This window comes from Mus pahari, chromosome 4 (assembly GCF_900095145.1).
Source record: "Mus pahari chromosome 4, PAHARI_EIJ_v1.1, whole genome shotgun sequence".
Taxonomy (NCBI): Eukaryota; Metazoa; Chordata; class Mammalia; order Rodentia; family Muridae; genus Mus; species Mus pahari.
In genome coordinates this window covers 40,238,597-40,259,977 of record NC_034593.1, presented here as the reverse complement: position 1 = coordinate 40,259,977, position 21,381 = coordinate 40,238,597, and positions in this window count along the sequence as shown.

Sequence of the window (21,381 nt, the reverse complement as noted above, 5' to 3'; positions counted from 1 at the left end):
AAAGCCGAAGGTGATGGAGGAGTAACAGAAGATGAGAGGAATACAGAAGAAAGGGGGGAGCAATGGGATGAGGGGAGGGGAATGGGAGCAGGAAGCCATTGGAATATTCAATCTTTCAATCATTGTAAAATTCTTGTTTCTGAAGTGGCATCCCTCTAAACGCCACTCTTTCTAGTCTGGACCATCCAGTGATATCCAGCTTATTGTGTCTTGCCTGTGCATGCAGGATGGCCTGAATCTAAACAGCCATCCAAGGTTCAGACACAGCCTCTCCATTTTTATTTGCGCATGACCTGGCTCTGTCTTCTTCCCAGTATTGAGTCCTTCCTCTATTCTTTCTGAAGTTAGTGAATATTAAAATATTTTGAACTACCGCTTATATATGTTTATCTGAGCTTCATCAATCACACTACATGCCTGTTATCCCTGCCTGTGACAGTAATCGGAGGCAAGGAAAATAAAATTAGTTTCCTAAATATAAAAGGTGACAACAAAAGGTATTGAAAGAAATGCAAAAATGTTTGAATACTCATCATTTTTTATAAATAGATGTTTTGTGAGTATGTGAGGCAATTAGAGTTTTTAATTTACCTTAGTTTGTCTCAAACTTTTAAATGGATTTTTCATGAAAAATTATACGAATGAGTTTTGATCACAGTTTTGATTTTTTCTGATTTTTTTTTTGTTTAAAGATGTATTTATTTAATATGCTCTCTCTTTCTCTTTCTCTTTCTCTGTCTCTGTCTCTGTCTCTCTGTGTGTGTGTGTGTGTGTGTGTGCATGTGTGTGTATGTGTATGTAAGTGTATATGTGAGTATATATATATATATATATATATATATATATATATATATATATATATATATGCTGTGATATATATATATTACAGGAATGCAGGTACTTCAGTAAACAATTTCTTGGAACTAGAGTTACAGGTGATTGTAAAGTCACCTGATATAAATGCCATTATCCTGTGCAAGGGCAGTAAACACTTTTAATATTAAGCCATCTATCCAGCTCCTGAAAAATATTTTTAAAAATCAAAATATCATGGCATCTTTATTATGTTTGCAACATTCAGTAATTTCTTAAGGATATTTATTTAAATATAAAATAAGTAAACATAAATATAGTATATTAATTATATGATGCTAAACAACTGGTTTACTTTCCAATTTTAATTGATACAATCAGAGGATAAAAGTTCTTAAGTTGAAAGTATGCATAATAAGTAAGAATTTCTCCGTGCATCAGTTTCCAATGCTCCTTCTTCTCATAAAAAATAAATTTAAATTAAATTTTTGTTTGTAGGTAGAGGTAAAATAATATGACTATTCATATGTGAAAGCATGTTCTATGTACTATTAAAATATTTAAAATATTACATTTCTAATAAAATTCTTGATATTCTTGGAATCCAAAAATTGAAACAACAGAAGAATATTTATATGATTACTTGATTTTGGGGAAACAAAGTTCGAACAAGTAAATAAAGAAAGGGACATAAATAAATTAGTTGGGCAAAGAGAAAACCAATTCATAAAAAGAGGGATTAACACATTGTCAGGAGATAGCTGTCAGCATGTCAGGAGAACATCATACAGAAGAAAAGGAAAACATAAAATGTTAAATAAAATTGCAGAGTACCAACAGAAAATATGCTATATAATTACTCTGTGTGTGACACATTGACAGTATGCCAAATGAATTAGTGGATAATCAATCTGAATCTCAAAGATTATAGAGGCAGAGGGAAAATCAGATAAATGGGGTCTATAAAAGAAGGCCAAGGATCAAACTGTTTTTAGAGGGAATATTATGTTCCTGCCAAAATCTTTTCATTCAAAAATGGATATAATGACAGTTTCTCTTAGTATGTGACACTTCGGCCATCTCCATTTTCCTCACAGGTAATAATGACACTACTAAGTCAGTTCGTGGCGGATCTAGTCTACTATTTACCATCAAGGGAAAGACCTACCCTTTATTCAGTAAATGATCTCACAAATGAAAACCATGAAGCATATTTGTACATATTCATGCATATACATGCACGCATACATACATACATACATACATACATACATACATGTATTTGAACTTTAGAGAAGTGATGCAAACAAATACTGAAACATAAATTGGTTCTTAGGATAAAAATTAGAAAGTCATAGCATATGACAAACTCAGATTCTACATAAGAATAATATAGTTTCCAGCATCCAAAAAAAATGTGGAGGTGACTGAGGCAAGCAGAGGAATTTGAAACATGTTGGATTGCTTGACAAGCCTTTGAATAGGATTAAGGCTTACCCACAAGGAAATGGATTTGTTTTAAATCCCCTGGCAATATATGTAAAAGACATGAAGATGATGTGCCAGGTTCTTGAAAAGGGAAGAAGCTGTGCTTCTCAGCTCCCCGCATCACATCTGTGTGGAAATCTCAGTGTGCTGCAGACGCAGAAACTTTGCAGTGACACAGTTCAAAATGAGTGAATCAAAAGGCCTGAGCATATGTATCGGAAACTGTCTTAAAAAGCACAATTATAAATCTAGAATTAAAAACGTCTGATGTTTGCCAACGTTGAGATGACAATTTTTAATTTTTGCAAATAATACAATTCCAGATGTTGAAAATAGGATACTTGGCTATATACTGCAGAACAGGAAGGAATAGAATCTCAATTAATTAGTAATATTAAGCTTGATTTGACATTTTTAGAGAGTTTTGTGGTGTGTGTGTGTGTGTGTGTGTGTGTAGGGTTCTTGTCTATGCTTCATGATGCTTGGTTCAAGATGACTTATGAGAAGAATTCCCTTTCACATGAGTGTATGTCAGGATAGCTGACCCATGAGCTTGTAAGGATCCTGTCTCCACATCACTTCTTGAAGTCAGAGTGCTAATATTACAAAGACATGCTACCAAGCCTGGTTTGCCTGAGATTAGTTCTCTAACTTCTACCAGTGTACTGTCCACACTGAATCACCTTTCCCAATACAGGATTTATTGGTTTTGTTCTTCTATATTTTACCTGTCTTGCTAGGTATCAACATCATGTCACTAGAAAGACATGAGAGTTGTACCAGAGAAAAAATATTCTGAAACACAAAATAAAGACAGTGAAAGTAAATGAGAAACATTTTTACTATAATTCAAAAAGAGTAGAAAGTATATATTTACTCATTAGTCATTCATTATTCTACAAGAAAGAAATTGAAACACATCTTTGTTGTTTAACCTATTTAATGGAGAGAATGCATCTTGGCCAAGAAGATGGGTTGGGAATTTTTTTTCTCATGCTAAATATTCTCTGCTTTCATAATGCTTTCCTATTTTTTTTGTTTATTTCAGGTCTCTATTGTACTGTTTTCTAAAGAGGTTAAGAATATTTTATTTACTTTTCTATTTTAGATAGGTTAAGGAAGACTCAATCTAAAAAAACTAGTTAATTATTTTCAAAAGAATTCCTTTTATTTTATATATGTAGGTATTTTTTCTGAATATAAATTTTTATGTGATATGCATGCAGTTCCTGCTGGGGCTAGAAAATGGCATCAGATCCTCTGGAACTGAACTATAGATGGCTGTGGTGTTGGAAACTGGACCCTGGCCCTAAGAGGAACACGTTTCTCTTCAGCCCCAACCTAGTTAAATTTAAAGCTTTCAATTTAATAGACATGAAAATGAGTCCTGACCCCCCCCAAAAAAAATAAAATAAAATAATTATCATGTACAATTGCTAAGAAAGATATATTATACTGGATTTAAAGTGAACATGGTTCACAAGTAATCTGTAAATATTATTGTGGTTAAAACCACTATTAATAATAATATTAAAATTTCTAAAAGATACTTCACAATCAAAGGTCCTAGGCTGATGATAGCACAGCATAAACATAGTTAAAGTAGAATTCTAAACCTAGTGTAATAAGAAAAGTTTTTGAAAATGTCAAAATATGTGACAAGTAGACTCTGGCCACAGCGTCTCTCAGACCCATTATGGCAAATGCCCATGTTTAAGCATGTTCATTGAGTAATCAAAGTGTCCTACCCCACAGTTCATTCCTTTTGAAACTCGAGCAAGAACTGCTGCATGGATTCATCTGGTTTTACTAATGAGTAGAAAAGCAAGAAGAAAACTCTATCTCTCACTGTCTTGATTCTGTATTTCACACATACTCTGGATCAGGCAGTGCCATGAGGCAGCTTGGGAGAACTGGATGCCATTGACACAATTGTATATCATTTTATTTGGTGTAAGTAACTCTTTTGGGTGATCTTTGCCACTTTAATCAGTGTGAAATTATCAAAGTTTAGGTATTTTGATTCACAAGAATAATATATGTATTGTATTGGAAGTAGACATTTTTATCCTGAAATATTTTTCAGCTTTAAGGTTGGATAAGGTTATGAGCCTAAATAAACCAAGATTATGTTATAGTAAAAAAATATATAGAATCTTTCCAAATAATTTGGCTTGATGTTGACTGAGAGTTACTATTTCATGCAGGCTTTTAGAAGTCCTGGGCTAATTTACAAATTGGCAAATAAATGGCACCTTAATCAATTCTCCAGACTATTAATTGTGTAATTCAACCTTTTTATCCACACTTTTCAGGTGAATTAGAACTGAATAATTTATTTGATGTTTTTCCGTAAAGCAATAATCAATTTTATGGTTTCCATTTGATAGACATTTCAAAATATATAACAGGATTTTATACAACAAAGTTTAATTTTGAAGACTAGTTAATAAATACTTATTTTAGTCAGTGCAAGTCATGAAACCTAATGGAGATGGGCCTTACTGCAGGAAGTACATAACTGGCAGGAGACGTTAATTGTTCATAGTCTTCACTTACTTCCATCCTCTCTCTCTCTCTCTCTCTCTCTCTCTCTCTCTCTCTCTCTCTCTCTCTCTCATCACCCAGCCTCCTGTTCCTGCTACTGTTCCACACTGACAAGATGGCTCTCTAGCCTCCAGGAACAATAGTCTAAATGAAACCTTCCCTCATTTGCCTTAGGTCAAGGTGTTGATCACAGAAGTGAGTGAAGTTTAAACAATACGACAGATACATTTGTCTTCTTAGCTCCTGCTTGGCTTTACTATAGCATAAAGCACTAATTGTCAATTTTAAATATACATGTAACTCCCTGTCTAAATAGCATATTTTCCAGCTTCCCATGTAACCATGGTCAGATAATTATTAATGGTCAAAGTGAGCAGTAGTATCACAAGTTCCTGTCAGCCCATTTGTCCTATTTTTTTTTTAGTGCTACTCTCTTTCTGGCTTCTGCAATCAGGGGTAATGATGAAATTTTCAACCCTATTTATGAAATAAACATAGGTTATAGGCCCTTAATAAGTTGATGTATATGTATCATACCATATTTTAATATGTGAGAAAAATATTTCTCTTATTGAGCAATACATAATTTATATTTTCTATTAGATTTATTTGCTGTGTGTGTGTGTGTGTGTGTGTGTGTGTGTGTGTGTGTGTGTATGTCTGTGTATCTTTGTGTCTATCTGAGTATATGTGGACCAGTAGAGTTGTGTTCAGGTACTTTCAAAAGATAAAGACATTGCCTCCCTGCTGTAATTCAACATTTTAGTGTGAATCCTAGATAATGTAAGAGAACAAAAAAGAAGCAAATTTGATAAAACAGAGGGCATAGAGGAATATGGGAATGAGGTATATCTGAAAGGCTGGAAGTTGACCTGAATACACATGATTGTCTAATTTCTGACAAAAGCACAGGAGTAACTCAGTGATAGAGGGTTCCTTTTACAATGAATACTTCTGTTACAAGTAAACCGACATCACAAATCAAACAGATAATTAAAATACAGGTCTTCCCTTCTCATCAAATCCTAAACTCAAAATAGATCACTGAAAGAAAGGACTGCCCATAACACACCCAGACCAAGTAGTCAGCAGAGAAGAGATGAATTGGCCCCAGAGGAACACAAGGCAAAGAATAAGAGACAAAGATGGAAGACAGAGGAAAATGGAGAACAGAAAGGAGGCAAGGGAGAGGAGGAAAGGATATTGGCCCAGGACAAAGGTCAAGGAATGAAAACCAAACAAACCAAAACCCCAAAACAAAACAAAACAAAACACCAGGCAGGAAATAAAGGGGGGGGGGGGCAAGGGGGAGACACAAAGGAGAGAGAAAGGGTATTTGCCCCTAGGGGACAAAGAGCTTCCTCTGGGAATAGGGAGGAGACAGAGAAGGCAAATGAAAAAGGGAAAGGGGAGAAACACCCCATGTTAGGATGAACTGTTGAATTTTAGCTGGATGTGTTAATTAGGAGAGTCAAGGGGTCTTAAGATTGCTGGATTTCAAAGCTTGGGTAACTAGACCATGGCAGTCACCCTCGGAAGGAGGAAGTGGCTGATAGCTTTAGGAGAGTAACATGTGGGTTTAGCAAGGAATAGAGATTTAGGGAGAAGAGCTATTCTGGAGACATTATCTGGCTTTTTAATTGCCTATTTAAGTTGTGGATACAAAAGTGAGATCAGAAACCAGGAAGAAAAAAAACAATAAAAGCTGAGGGAGATCCCAGAAATGAAAAACTAGTACAAGTTAGAGGTGCTGTGAGGAAATGGCAAGCTGAGAAGCAGATGGGGCAGTCTTTGCTGAATTCGAGGTTGGCAAGACTGTAGAATCTAAAACACACACACACACACACACACACACACACACACACACACACACACACACACACACACATCTCTTAGATCTAAACAATGCCAGGAAATGAACAATTGAAACTGAGCAAACATTCTGAACAGACACCCTTCAAATGACAATGTACAGATGGTAAATAACCACATGGGTAGAAAACTAGAGTACCTTTTGACAATCAGAAATTGCAAATGAAAGTGATTTGCTAAAACTAAGCTTCCTTAGTGTGCTTACAAATTTAAAATACTGGCATTAGCAAACATTTCCAATGATATTTAGCAATGAGAACTCACATTTGTTGCTAGTAGAAAAGCAAAATACCTTAATGAAGAGTTTATCAAGCTTTTACAGAGTTTATTAAAAGCTTATAATGCAGTGATCAGAGTACTTAGACATTTTTCAAATGTATTGATAGGTTTATGTCTTCATAGAAGTCAATACTCAAATCATTATAGCACTTTACTTATTTTCAAAATTTGGGGAAAAGATAGTTATTTTTTAATAGGAGAATGAAAAACATCACAATACTTTACTCGATCTATTCTTTGGGAAATGAATCACTGCTATAAAGAAAATAATTATCAACCTTACACACAAAGAGCGACAGGCAACTAAAGAATGCTGAGCATAGGAGAAATAGTCTTTCCTAGGGAAGAGTAGAGCAACTGGCTATTCAATATCAAAGGGTCTGAAAATATACATACAAGTAACATTACACTGACTCAGCGGGCCATATTTAGGAATATATTCATATGTACTTATTATATTAGCCAGGGTTTCTAGTCCTGCACAAAACATCATAACCAAGAAGCAAGTTGGGGAGGAAAGGGTTTATTCAGCTTACACTTCCACATTGCAGTTCATCAGCAAAGGAAGTCAGGACAGGAAGTCACACAGGAAGGAAGGAGGAGGCAGGACCTGACATAGAGGCCATGGAGGGGTGCTGCTTACTGGATAGCTTCCTATGGCTTGCTCAGCCTGCTTTCTTATGGAATCCAGGACTACCAACCCAGGAATGGCACCACCCACAGTGGGCTTGATCACTAATTGAGAAAATATCTTGTAGCTGGATTTCATGGGGGTATTTCCTCAAGGGAGGTTTCTTTCTGTGTGATAACTCAAAAAAATCTGCCAGTACACTTAATTTTAGGGAGAAGTTATGTGGTTGGTAATAATGAAGTAGCAGGGAACAAATTTTATATAATTTCTTTATGAAGGTAAAATTGCTTTAAAAATGTCATTAAATATGAGTTGAGTTGTAAAATATAGAAATTTTGAATTTATTTTTTTATTTATTTAATAATTTTCCCTTTTACCTTTACTTTAGAAAAAGATTTATGTATTTATTATATTTAAGTACACGGCAGCTATCTTTAGACACCTCAGAAGAGGGCATCAGATCTCATTATGGATGGTTGTGAGCCACCATGTGGTTGCTGGGAGTTGAACTCAGGACCTTTGGAAGAACAGTGTTCTTAAATGCTGAGCCATCTTTACTGATACTTTTTATGTAGCAAAGCAATGTTTAGTTTTTAAACTATTGTACACTTTTATTGACATTTCTCCTTCACATTTTACCCCCAATCATTCACCTACTTCTTCCCCTCAATTTTAATAAAATGATATATTGATTGAGGGAAATTAAGTTTCCTAAAGTTTTAAAATATATATAGAATCTTTAATGAAATTACAGTAAAATTTTTAACTCAAAATAATTACAGGTTAGTGTTAAGCAAAGTATTGAAATAAGATCAAAATGAAAAAGCTAGATATAATACCTTGATCTTGATGTAAGAGATTCTGTGGGGCAGAGTATTAAATGAACTTTGAAAAGAATAGTTTTCTAATTCTGAAAGCGGTATGAGCATGTAAGCACTTCCTCTCCAGCACCCTTCCTCTCACCCACTGGCAGGGCCCTGTCACCACAATTGCTCTCAGCAGCTCCCCTGCTTCGTGTGCACCATATTTAGCTATTATAGTCTTTCTGTACAGCCCTCAGAGTCACACTGCCTTCTGGCTTTCTTGCTTTCATGCTGAAATATTTTAAGGCCTCTATGTAGGTTAGGGACAGACAAACGTTCTCCTTTACTGTGGACTATCAAATGTTCTCTGCTACAAATGGAATATGTTTCATGAGGATGTTATAGGAAATAGGTCAGTAGAAGAATCTAATAATTACAGTAGCTTATGGAATTGGAATAACATTAAGGGTAGGACAAAAATCCTTATTTATTTGTTTGTTTGTTTGTTTGTATATATTTAGATTCAGACTGCTGCCCTGGAAGAGTCATCACTGAGGTCCATGGCTTCTCCATGCTGAATTTCAGACTAAGTGTGGGATCATGTTTCACGGGTCTTTCTTTTGTTTACCTTTTCAAGGTGTATTTTGTTTGTTTCTCTTGACACAGCCTCTTCCAATTGCCAGAATGGCCCTTATGCCCTGGGTAGCTAAGGCTGTCATAGAACTTACTACATAGCTTCAAAATGTATTTGCTTCCCACTCTCAAGATTATAGTAATTGGCCACAGTGCCCAGGACCCTTTTATAATTGGTTGTAAGCTCTATATATAAGAAACCGTGACAGTTTTGTTTACTGTATCCTCAAAACAACTTCTGGTATTATTTAGGAGATAACTCTTTTGGAAAAGATTTAACAATGTACTTTTAGGTTTTTCAGAAAGAAATAGTGTTATTAGCAATATGTTAAAATTTTATGTCATCTTTTTATGAGGAAAGACTTTTATATTTGCTTCATACTTTAGCTAAGAACTCAGAACTAACTTTCAGGATCTTAGGTCCAGTTTATGAACTGGACCAGAAAGAAGAGCTAATCTAACTTTTTTATTTCATCAGAGCAATGAAGAAATTGCATCCTGGGTAAATTAAAAAGTCAGTAAATGAGAGCCAAGAATAGTTTTACTACTTTGATAGGCACGTAAAGGTTGATGTATTTCAAAACCCCATGATCAGTAATTATGTAAATATTTACATTATGCAATAAGTAATTTATATTACATGGGTAAAATATAGGGTGCTGTTTGAGCTCATTGAGAACCTGAATTTTACAACAGTGTTGTGCCCCATGCTTTAAACCCATGGCTACTATGACAAGTAAACCTTAAAACTCTTGCCGTTAATACTTCTGGCTAAAGTTGGAGAGGTCAAACAATATGCACTAAAGGTACTAATAACATCATGTCCTAGAAAACAGCTAGGATGTAGAGTGTTCTTAAGAGACATCTCTACTCTTTATTCCATGAGAAATAGCTACCACAGAGGAAATATACCGAGTGTGAGGCAATGGACAGTGAGAGGAAGCCTGGTAAGTTTGAGCTAAGGCTTGACACCCTGGGGACCCTGAAGGGACGGTAGGAGCTTCTCCTGCTCCTGACTCCAGCCCCCTGTCATATAGCTACAGCCCCCCCACCATAGAATTGTGAACATCAGTCATGTAGGGGTAACGGTCAATAGTCGCTCCTCATTTATATGAGTCATCTCAGGCCAAGCCAATAGGAAGCACCTGCTATCAGACCCAACCAACCCCAAAACTATATATAAGATCCTACGCAGAAGGAATTAAAGGTGTGAAAATTACTCTGACATCTGAGAGCATCTGTCACTAGAGCTGTAACATTGCCTGGGAAGAGAACATTCTCCTGAAACTCCCCTGTTTATTTCTTGAAAGCCAGCTTGCCTTGGTGCAGCCAGTACAGCATCTGAGAACAGTAGCATCAAAGGCAGCAAGGTAATTAATTCCCCCTCCCTGATTCTGCCTTTTCCTCTGTTCTTGAACCCTCCCATCTGGCCGAGCCAGAGATCTCTGCATGGATAGCCTCCAGTAAACAAACATACACAAAGGACCCTCTCCCTTCCCACTCTTAATTGGACATCTCTAATCTAATGTTATAAAACTGTTATATGTGTAGCAGAGGATGGCCTTGTCTGGCTTCAGTGGGAGAAGAGGTCCTTGGTCTTGGGAAGGTTCGATTTCCCAGTGTAGGGGAATGCCAGGACAGTGAGATGCGAGTGAGTCGGTGTGTGGGTAAGGGAGCATCCTCACAGAAGCAGGGGTAGGGAGATGAGATGGGGGCTTGCAGAGGGAAAACCAGCAAAGGGGATAACATTTGAAATGTAAATAAAATATACCATAAATATTTTTTAAAAGAAATTGAAAATATTACCACATTCAAAAATAAAAAATAAAACTGATAGCAAAACATTATCAACTTTGGCTGTTCACTATTTATCCTTTTAATTTTACTTGTTATATACTTAGAAAATGCAGACAAAACAAGAAACATGACTTTTATAGGTTATTTTCTATCCTGTACAGAACCATCATCCACAACTAATTCTAAGGGTGAGGGTTACATTCTGTGTAGCGATGACATATTGTGTAGAACTCCCTTATGAACACCAGTATTGTGTGATCAATATTCCATGTAACATACAAAAGGAAAAATTCTATCATACTACAATTTTTAATTCTAAGCAGTTTAAGTAAAAGAATTTTCGAATGAATATTAAATTTACATAAAAACTTTACCTAGAAAACTAAATTTACATTGGATTTAAGTTTCTAAAAATTTATTTGCTCTAGTAGTCAAACCCTGTCAACTAAGCTGCTTAGGTGGTAGAATCAGGAAAGAATAGAAACCTGAGGCTTATCTATATTATAACACGGACTGAAGGCATGTGTGACAGTTCACACATTTGGGGACCTGGAGAACACTGGTTAGTCTGCAGGCAGGACAGAATGTTTCTATCCTGGAGGAAACAGATACAGGTAAGAGGGCCAGTCTAGGCAATGAGATAAGCGTGAATCTCAAGTCTTAAAGAATAAAAAGTGGAATGGGGATTTAGCTCAATAACAGAGCACTACCTAGCATGCACCAGGATCCAAGTTCAATACATCATACTAAAAAACAAAATTCTAAAAAAATTCAACCAAGATATCTATTTTTTTCCACCTTAACACGTCCAGTTTATTTTATGGGGGAGAGACACCATGCTTGAGAAGAGTGGAGGAGAGAGAGACATGGCTGCCATGTGAAGGAGCCAGGAGAGCACGGCACACAGCGCTTGCCGTGAGCCAAGAACTGTGCCCAGAGCAACCAAGATAGAACATAGAATTAGTAAGTGATAACACGGGATTGACCTGCGAGAGGTAGGGTCTATCAACAGTGGAGGTTAGGCAGAGGCCCAGCTTTGGGCTGTTTAAGGCTTATTAGAATGTAAAGGCTATGTGTGTGTCTTTCATTTGGGAGCATAAACCACTGGTGCAGGCAGCAAAATATGTGGCCAGAATTAATTAGAATTTCATTATTACACTGGTTGGTTTCCATTTTCTGGATATCATGAGAAAAGCAGCCGGACAACATATTATGCCTGTAATAAAGCGTTCTGTACTCTGACTATATCTAAGAGTGATACAGTTAGATCTTGAAGTAGTTAACTTTTAGGAATTTGAGGAATCTGAATATGAATCTTCAGAACAGAAGTGTCACTGTGTACTTACATCAGTGACAAGTAAATATTCGACTTTACATCCACTTGCAACATTTGTTGTCATCAGTTTCATTAATTTTGGCCATTCTGAAAGTGGTAAGAGGAAATTCTAAAGAAGTATTAATTTGCATTTCTCAGATATCTAACGATGTTGAAGTTTTATCAAGTGAAGTTTTATTAATCTTTTGAGAACTCTGTTTAGTTAAATCCATCATTTATAATTGGGTTATTTGTTTTCCTTGATGTTGTGTGTCTCTTTAGTTTTTTGTGTATCCTAGATACTAAACCTCTATCAGATTTATAATTGCTAAAGCTTTGTTCCCATTCTGTGGGTTGCTGCTTTGCTCAAATCATAATACAGAAGTTTTATAGCTTCACGAGGTCCCATTTATTATTCATTGGTCTTAATTCCTGTGCTGCTGGATCCCTGCTCAGAAATTCTTCCTGTGTCTATGACTTCAAGGGAATTTCATATTTTTATTTTTATTTTATCACACTCAGAATATGTGTCCTTATGTTAAAGTACTTGACCCACCTGAAGCAATCATCCATTGGTTTAGGATTTTCAGGTAAGTGGAATATGATATTTTAAAACTAGGCCTTTAGGATCCTCTGAATTTCTCATTATCTGTTGGCATATACTCAGTTTAATCCCTAACATTCCTAGTTTGAATCTTTTATGTGTGTGTGTGTTTATTTTGGTTTTTTGTTGTTGTTGTTGTTGTTGTTGTTTTGGCTAATTTTACTAAAGGTTTTTAAAACTTGATTTTTCTTTTTTTCTTCTTATTTTGTTTTTATTTTAATTTATTTTTAATCTTTTTTATTAGATACTTTCTTCATTTACATTTCAAATGCTATCCCCCAAATCCCCTATACCCTCCCCCACCCTGCTCCTCAACCCACCCACTCCTGCTTCCTGGCCCTGTCATTCCCCTGTACTGGGGCATAGGATCTTACCACCCTCTCTGCCCCCCCTCCCCCGCCGCCACCATCTGACTGTTCCACATCCCATACCTCCTTCCCATGTCCATGTATCAACAAAGATGTCCCTGTTCCCCACCCCCTCACCACACATGACCTCTAAACTCCCTGGGTCCTCCAGTCTCTTGAGGGTTAGGTGCATCATCTCTGATTGAACACAGACCCAGCAGCCCTTGGCTGTATATGTGTTGGGGGACTCATATCAGCTGGTGTATGCTACCTGTTTGGTGGTCCAGTGTTTGATAGATCTCAGGGGTTCAGGTTAGTTGAGACTGCTGGTTCTCCTACAGGGTCACCCTACTCCTCAGTTTCTTCCATCCAATCCCTAATTCAACCACTGGGGTCAGCAGCTTCTGTCCATTGGTTGGGTGCAAATATCTGCATCTGACTCTTTCAGCAGCTTGTTGGGTCTTCTGGAGTGCAGTCATTCTAGGTCCCTTTTTGTGAGTGCTCCATAGCCTCAGTAATAGTGTCAGGCCTTGGGACCTCTCCTTGAACTGAATCCCACTTTCGGCCTGTTGCTGGACCTTCTTTTCCTCAGGCTCCTCTCCAATTCCACCCCTGTAGTTCTTTCAGACAGGAACAAAACTTGATTTTCTAAAAGTAAAAACAAAAGTAAACAAAAACCTTATTATATTATTAACTCTGTTTTTATTGTTTGCTTTATGTCTGTTATTGTTCTTTCTATTTCATTAATTTCAGCCCAGTGTATATAAATTATGGTCTTTCAGGTTTTATATGTTTTCCTATCTCTCTCTTTTTTACTTAATTTAATTTAATTTAATTTAATTTAATTTAAGGTTTTTCTTTTTACTCTTTGGAAAATTCTACCTTCGTATCATTGATTGTTTTCATTATTCCATTCAACTGTTGTTTCTGCTTCCTTGGTCGTTAGTATGTCTTTACTTCATATGTTCTTCTGAAATTCTTATCATTTGCCTCAGCTCAATTATTTGTCACAGAAACTCTTACAGTAGTCTGAAGTCATAGTGTCTCCATTCTTTGTTTCACTTTCGAGAGGTAGGTGTCATATTCATTGATTGTCTTTATACCAATATGGGTGCTAGGCAAGTGTCTGTGGAGCCCCAGTAGAGAGCATTACGGACATTTGCTTGAGAGGTCACAAAGAAAGGAGATGAGCTAAAAGGAAAGGTAGAGGGAAAGAAACAGGAGTTCCATGGGCTAGACCTGAGGCTAAGGGATAGAAGGGATAGAAGTAGGCTCCGGGTAGAAGGGAGTGGTAGATCTAAGAGTAATCTAAGGGAAGAGACATGAGGAGCAGAAGGAGACCCATGGTACTTACTTGCCAACCAAATGTGGCAACTGTGGATCCTTGGTAGAGGAATGTTCTGTGATATCTGTGTAGAGTCAGTAAGAAACTTAGACTAGAAGGCAGTCTGAAAAGGACAATAGGGAAAAACACGGGGGTCACTATGTCCACATAATGAGATTGAGCCACCAAGAAGATAGAGAAAGGCTCGAAGAAATCAAACTGTATTGAAAGGTATTTTGCACCATTGGTTCATAAAATAATAAGGAACCTTATATGATTTCTCAAGATATATCTATCTAAATATTAATGCTTACTTAGGTTTTTTAAAAAATTGACTATTCTGACAATTGAGGTAAATTACAAACCTAATTTTTATTTGCTGTGACTTTTACTGTTTAGCAGTATATGTTGTTTTTATTAAGATGTTAATTTTGTCTATAAATTTATTGAGAAGTTGGGTGGTGAATTGTTAGTTTTAAAGTACTCCCTTTCTTCTTTTTTCTTTCTTATATCTTTAACTTTATTTTACTGAAATTTGGAAGTTTATGACAAAAGGTGTTCCGTTGGCCACAATATCTTCTTGGGAGCCATAATATCTGTAGTGATTTCAGTGTTTTCATTCCCAATATTGTACATTTTTCCGTTTCTCCTGTTTATTTAATTTCTTTTTTTCAAAAATATTTCAAATAACTATATTTATTTTAAATATATCTACATAGTTAAAGATACTCTTTTACATCACAAGCTTTAGCTCATAAGCTATGACACAAATAGCAACTTATTTTTCAAATAATATGTGATTCAGTAACTCCCTAGTATTATTAAATCAATGTGGTATTGTCCATCTCATTGCAGCATATAATGAGACCTGCAGAAATGTGTACTTCCAGAAAGACTGAATAATGTACAGTCGTGCCAATAATATGATGGGGAATAATGTAAGAGACTGAGAAAACTTAAACTTTAAGTAATTAAAAGTTATGGTAGGAAACAAAATGAAGCAGGAAAGTAAGTGTGGGATATATGCAGCTTTCCGATTGGCTACTTATCCGCCCCTGCAGCATATGTAAAGACTAATTCTGACCGACAAAGGCAGTCTGCGAAGTTCCTAAGAGAAGTCTCATAGTAATAATGAACTGAGGAGTTTAGCTTTAAATAATGTGAAGTCTAGCTAACATTTCGTTGCAGCAACACTATTCAAAAATACGTTTGACTTATATCTTTTCTCATCTGAAATTGGAAAAACAAACAATTTGTGACTTAACAATCATAAAAGTTACTAATTAATATGCCCCTTACTAATAGTATCATACTAAACTGGATCTATAATTATCTTGTATGCATTGCTCCTGTGTTCTGTTCTTTCTGCCAAATTAACAATTTCCAAAGTCTAAAGATGATTTCTTTGCTTTATTTTCTTTTTGTTTTCTTTCATATTTTGAAATGAGTGTGTGACTTGCATTAATACTTAAGTAGCTGTAGTTTCCCCTTTGGGAAACTTATGCAATGTTACAGTCATATATTCATTCTATATGTCCATAGTTAAAACTAGTTCTTAAATAGTCCTGCCCAGCCAATAGTCAATTTTGCTGAATTTGTAATATAGGACCAGAACTATAAGCAGGTAATTGTAATTCGAAATCCCAGGTCATAAAACATCTATTTCTTTTTTTCTGTGTTGCTATTTTTCTGAAGTTTCAGTTTGTAGAGCTCTATACACACAGTTCTGAGTGGGTTTCAGGGTTTCTCTAGTTATAACTTCAGCACTGTTTTACCCAATATCTAAACACTGATCCACAGTGACAGAGACATTCTAGGTATATAGGTCAGATGGGTCACAGAGGAACAATAATTCTCTCTCTCTCTCTCTCTCTCTCTCTCTCTCTCTCTCTCTCTCTCTCTCTCTTCCACAGAAATAATCAAATCTGTTTATCACTCATAGACAGGAAAGTCAGACCCGAGTAAGGGCCAAATTTGAAATAATGTATCTAAACAACCATTTATAGATTCAGGGAAAGACTGAGGAAAGTACTGAAGATTTTATTGAAGATTTATGTGTTATAGAGTTTTCCTTCAAGATATATTAAGACTAGCTTTATACAAAGCACATATAACCAGTCCAGTGTTGGAAGAGCTTTTTATCAAGGTCACATTCGAGAATCATATTCAGATAATCTCTCCAAGCTTGGGGCAAAATAGAAGACTCCCTTTCTCAGTGGGGCTTCCTCTTCTCTGCCTGATTTAATCTTGAGAATGTTTTAAGCACTAATCACAGGTGCATGACCTTGTCTTGAGCATGACCCTACAGAAAGCTTCCTGCAAGCACTGCATGGTTCAGTTCATACATCCTGCTCAGCTTTTGCCTGAAGTATGATAACTAGGTACTACAGCATGACCAATCAGCCCTTTCAACCAATACCCCCTGCCCGCCCCCCAAAAAATCCCTCTGAGAAAAGTCATATAGTAGGTTTAACTTCGTCTCTCCTGATCAGAACCTCTTCAGGCAAATAAAGTATTCCCACCCTGCAATATCCACCCTAGAAATCCATACTCACTCCACAATAAATTTGAGCTGTCTTGCTGAAGCTGATCCTGGAAGTCAATCCATTGGTACTCAAGTCTTTAGAACCCTGCCCTGTCTTCCCCATATCTGCTCCCTTTGACCTCTCTGGCTGGTGACCAACAGCCCCTGGAAAGAAGGGATGGCCACAGTCAAGTAGTAAGTTGGGTTAGTGCAGAATCTCTGCATATCAAATACGGCATGGCACTTTGCTAATTTTCTGAGTCCAGATAACAAGAGTGTCTTTCTTTTTTTCTTAAAGAGAGATCTGAGAATGAAAGAAAGATAGAGAGAGACAGAGAGAGAGAGAGAGAGAGAGAGAGAGAGAGAGAGAGAGAGGAGAAAAGAAGAGAAAAGAAGAGAAAAGAAAAGAAAAAAGGAAAGAAAAGAAAAGAAAAAAAGAAAAGAAAAGAAAAGAAAAGAAAAGAAAAGAAAAGAAAAGAAAAGAAAAGAAAAGAAAAGAAAAGAAAAGAAAAGAAAAGAAAAGAAAAGAAAAGAAAAGAAAAGAGAAAAAATGTGTGCAAGATGTTCATGCTGTTTGTAGCTCAAACTCTAAAATCCTTAGGGACTGCTCTTTTTTGCTATAACAGAAGTGCCCTTGTCAAAGAAGCCAACCTTGATGAAGAGCCATGTACTGTAGTCAGACTGAAGTCAGGTGACATCCTAAGACAATCATATGCTTGGCAGTAAGTATACTAATAAATACAACTCTTGTAGAAAGCTCATCCTTGAAGAAGATGATAATGAAACTGTACATGAAGTAGGATCCAGTCTCATAGTAAAAAAACTAAGTCATTAGCAATTTTGTGAATGGTTTTGTATCTCTTAGGAATCAGTATGTCATCAGAACAACTGGAGAACTCCTAATCTTGAAAATAATATAGAGAAGTTATTTTAGAATTTATATGTAACAAAAATTTAGAAATATATATATATATATATATATATATATATATATATATATATATATGAGAAAAAGCATTATATATACTTTAAATTTTTAAATTACATAATTGCTTCTTCTTGCTTCTAGAAACATTGCTCCTATGACACTTGTATAACATGCTTGCTTATTTCTGATCCCTACCCTCATATCATTACAGATCTCTACTGCTACACTACATGCAATTTCAATCCCAAGTCTGTACCTTACATTCACTGGGTTCCATATTTCTCCCAGACTTCTTTATTATTATTATTATTATTATTATTATTATTATTATTATTATTATTACATTCCAGTCATTAGACCTCTTCTCAGCTCCCCCTCCCACAATTCCTCATCCCAAACTTCTTACCCCTTGGCTCAGAGTAGGTGGGCCACACTCTCCCAACAGACCTCCCCATTCCATGAGGCCTCAAGTCTCTCAGGATTAAGTGCATCTTCTCTCACTAGGGCCTGGCTAGGCAGACCTCTGCTATATTTGTGTCAGGGGCCTATGAACATTTCCATGTATGCTCCTGGTTGGTGACTCAATCTCTCCCCCAGACTTCTTGAAACCATCACATGTAATACATTTACGTGTTTATTTCTTTATTGTCTTTGTATTACTACTAGAATTAGTAATAACAGTTGAAATGCTTCTCTTGTGCTTATATTCTTCCTGATTTTTCCCACCTTACGTTGTACATTGCTAGTACCTCAAAGGAAAACTGACACATATCAAGCTGTGCCTTAACCCTGAGAACTTCGTAAAGGCCAGATTAGAGGAGGTACAACATCTTCCTTATATTGCAAATATTTCAGACCTTTCCAAAATGGAATATAGAAATTCTGCACCAGCTCAATCTGAAACTCAGAGTGATTATTCATGAAAAACACCATACTATTTTTAAATGTATATAAAATTTTAATGTGTAGTTCTAGAAATATAAAATGGAAACATGGGTGGAAATTATCATACTAAATATCGATACGTGTTAAAATACATAGTAATTTAAACAGTGTGATTTAGAAGAGCAAAAATGAGAGAGATCAACATCAAGAAAGAACTTCAGGACCATGTGGCTATTTGGATTTGACAGATGTGGAAATGTAAAAAGAGGGACAGCAAAGAAAGACTTGTACTAAAATAATGCTGTGAAAATAAAATTTCAGTCCCAAAACATCCTGGCAAAATCATTCCAGATGGTTGAAATATGCATACTTAAAGTAAACTTTAAACTTATTACAGAAAGTATTAAAGAGTATTTTAAAATCTACTCAGAAAAAGATATTATGGCACTATGAGCAGAATAGATCAAGAAAATTGTTTTGGGATTTAATTGGTCAAACATTATTTAAAATGAAGATGCAGCTTGAAATATTAAAAAAACAAATATCAGATGGAAAGGAAATGTTTACAATATTTATTATAGTCTAATTTGAGATATATATATATATATGATAATTGATATATCTATCACCATAAACTTTAAAACCCAATTTTCTAAAGAGATATTCGAACCCAGATTTCAATAAGAGTATATTAAATATTGGAACAACTTTACTTGTACTTTTGAATAAAAGGGAGTAAGTAGGAAGACAAATGTTTTATCAAAGCAAATATTGACAATATTTTTATATGTCTTACTAGCTACAGGTTAAGAAAATGATTGTGGTTATAAGATTGCATATGTATGACAAATCAGAAAATGAGGCAAGTTTTTAGTGAGAAAATGGATTAGTAAACTGGGATACAATAAAATAGCAATTAAATGGAGAGAGCTATGTGCATTATCTTGGAAATACCAGAAATATATTAACTGAAAACTTGTTAAATTACCTCTTTTCATGGTTTACTATGTTTGAGTGACTTAATCGATCATTTGTAAAGTTGTCCTGCAAAACAGAATTGTCCATTTTATATATATTTACTTGATAAGTACAAAAGCAAAAATTGTGGCTCTACGGACAAGTGTTTAGATATTTTTATGGATTATGCTGATTTACTATATAAGTGGTTGTAAATTGTCCTTCAAGATCTATGTCTTCACCAGCATTGAAAACTAAAACCATGTAATTGAATTTTTTTCATTACTAATTAATATTAAGCATGTAAGTTGTGAAGCCCAGTAAAAGATGTTCAATCATAATGTTTTTTCTTATAACCTAAATTTGAAGCTGTTAGACTCCTATATGATAAATTAGAATGAATATTAGCAGAAATTATAATATATAAGGAAGAAGAGTCTAATGAAAGTAGAGTTATATATACACACACACAAACACACACACATAGAGAGACAGAGAGAGAGAAAGAGAGAGGGGGGGATGGGGAGAGGGAAGAGAAAGAAAGGGGACATGGGGGATCAAGAAGTGAATAAGTGTAATCTAGACCCACTGAGTTAAATTCAGAATTCGATTTAGGGAGAACAAGTGCTTCTCTGAGTGGGAATAAATAATAAACCCGAGTCACTGCATCCTTTTCTTTAAAAATATACTAATTTGAATAAAACAAAAAACACAAAGAGAAAAAATGAAAATAAAGAGAAAATAAAAATTATCCACAGTCATATCTAGATATTAGAATTGGGAACAAGACCATTAAAATAACTACATTAAGTATTTTAGTGAATTATGAGGAAAAATTAAAAGAAAAAAAAAGGCGTTTGTTCACAGCCCAGTGAAATAAAGATAAAAGAAAAGAAAGTGAAGAATGAATTGCAGCAGGGCACGGACAGCTGACCACATGGGCTCTGCTCTTCTAGAAATTCTATTAGAGACATCAGCTTTGTTTGCAATCCAACTAGCATCTGTTAAACATGGATAGCATGTTTAACAGACTCTAGACTCTAGGAAAGTTAGGCTTTACTTCTATTTACAGCTGAAAATAAATGTGAAATTTGATGACCATTAAAACTGAAAATTACCACCTAAATCTTACTAACATAATACTATGTACATAAGAATTTAAAAATTTGAAAGGACAGTTTTTATTGTTTTTTTTTTTAGATTTTTAGGTTTTTTTTTTTTTTTTTTTTTTTTTTTTTTTTTTTTTTTTTTTTTCCAAGACAGCATTTCAAGCAAGAAATTCTCNTACATAAGAATTTAAAAATTTGAAAGGACAGTTTTTTTTTTTTTTTTTTTTTTTTTTTTTTTTTTTTTTTTTTTTTTTTTTTTTTTTTTTTTTTTTTTTTGGCTTTTCCAAGACAGCATTTCAAGCAAGAAATTCTCCACGGGGTGTGAAAAATGCAGTTATTCCTTTAGTTTCTTCTAATGGAGTGAATTTAGGAATGTGGTTAAGTAATACAATAGTTTCTGAGTTTCATTTAAAATGCACTGCATTTCATGTACCTAGTGTATTGATATTATAAACTGTAATATGAGTCGTATTTATTCTAGAAATCATGAAAAATGAATAGGAAGTTTGTTTATATAAACAGCTA